The 1,947-nt window shown below is 41.9% G+C and overlaps 1 long non-coding RNA gene across 1 annotated transcript; it reads left to right on the forward strand.

The window, feature by feature from the left end:
• The first annotated feature begins 567 nt into the window (after positions 1-567).
• LOC115247682 (uncharacterized) lies at positions 568-1,625 on the forward strand. The gene is made up of 2 exons (XR_003886781.1): positions 568-752; positions 1,512-1,625. It is a non-coding gene; the product is annotated as an uncharacterized lncRNA (long non-coding RNA).
• Positions 1,626-1,947: the final 322 nt, after the last annotated feature.

The following is a 1,947-nucleotide window of genomic DNA, read 5'->3' on the forward strand; positions in this document are numbered from 1 at the left end:
TGCACTCAACCAAAAAATTGTCTGGCACAAAATCTCCCACATTCCTCTTCTTCTTTTAATATGTACACACAGTGGGCACAGAGAGTATTCAGACTCTCTTAAATTTCTCCTATTTCTTATGATGAAGCCTCTTGTCAAATCCAAAAGAATTCAATTTTTTCCCTGAGCGATCCACACCCAGCACCTCACAAGGACAGTGAAAGGCAGGAGAGGGATTTCAAAAACACACCTGAAGGACTCCCCCCAACCTGATAGTAACCGCACACACACACACACACACACACACACACACACACACACACACACACACACACACACACACACACACACACATACATAAATAGATACATAGGATAGGTAAATAATTTCAAAATGTGCATTTGTTTAGCCTGCATGTTGCCTGTCCATTACATTTATTTAAAGTTAAGGAATTGGTCAAACTTTGTTGACCTTATGTGAATTAAATATAAATTAAACATGCATTTGCTTTAATAAATGACAATGCGACAAAGTCTCGCACGTCACATTTGTGTCTGGCGATGTTACAATTTTGAACTACATTTCCCATGTGCCGTAGCGGTTTATTGCTCCCCCACAATGCTTTGCGTCGTTCTACCGCTTGTAGTAACAAGAAGGTCGGGCATAACGTTGCTTTGAGAAGAAATACAACTATAACCATGCTGGGACAAGCTGTGAGGCGATTCACGACATCTGCTGTCCGTTCTTCGCACTATGCTGAAGGACCAGGAAAGGTAATATCAGTTAATTTGGCACATTTTATTTTACTAGTAATTACGACGTTGCCCTCAGCCGGCCTTGTCTGTAGCCATAGGCTAAATGTAGCTTCCGTCATTTGGAGGTCATTAGTGTTCTTTGACAAGACCTCGACTGTAGCTATTTCAATGATCGATTGCCAAGTGTGCTTCTCCTTTATTAGACCCTGAAACATTTAATTTTACCGGAAGACTTTTTGCGGAGAATGTGCGTGTCATTGGAAACATCGAGGTTAGCTTTAGCGTAGCTGGGTTAGCTAGATTCAGTGTACCCCCAATACTCCATCGTAGACAGGAACTTGACAATCATAACTTTTAATGGATACATTTATATGATTAAGTCTTCCTCAGCCCGCGATCAATGCTTCTTTTACAGTTATACAGTAGGCCTTTTCATTACTTCCGGTTGATCGCTGTACGCTAAGGTCATTGCTGTGTTGAGACTAGATTTTTGTTGGCTAGATCTTAAATGTATGCACGATATATCATAGTTTCAGTCATTGTGTCATTATTCTTTAGCTCCTCTTTGCTTGGTGACTGTGTGTATCGTTATTACAACCTTTATTGAGTTGCCAGCCCACTAACCCTTACAGTTATGTTGTTTGACATGGTCACATTCTTAGTTTCTTCTATGCTGTTAAACTTTTGAATGACTTCCGGGACGATGCGCTCTTCTCAACCCAAGCGGTGCAGCAGCCCTGTTGAACACTGACCGATCACGTACTCCTCTTTTGACAGAACCTGCCCTTCTCCGTTGACAACAAGTGGCGTCTGCTGGGCATGATGGTGGTGTTCTTCGGCAGTGGATTTGCATTCCCCTTCATTGTGGTCAGACATCAGATCCTGAAGAAGTAAAATGGCAAGTAACCGGAACAGCCATGTTTGCGTTTACCTAATGAAGTTGTCAGAATGGCGGTAGGTTCGAAATGGCCTGAACATCAGACTCTTTACCGTCCCGTCATCGACAGTATCATTTATCTGGAAGCAGCCATCACATATGTATATACTGGAATAATTTGGATAAGCTCGCAATCCTGTGACATTTTATCTGCAGACATTAACGTGTTTCCATTAAGCACACGTCAAGAGATGTTTACACAGAAATTGCTTTCGTTATCTGTGCGGAGCCATCTTGTCACTCATTCAGACTTTTTGAAAACGTCTTCCCTCTGCA

Source organism: Takifugu rubripes, chromosome 21, assembly GCF_901000725.2.
Source record: "Takifugu rubripes chromosome 21, fTakRub1.2, whole genome shotgun sequence".
Lineage (NCBI taxonomy): Eukaryota > Metazoa > Chordata > Actinopteri > Tetraodontiformes > Tetraodontidae > Takifugu > Takifugu rubripes.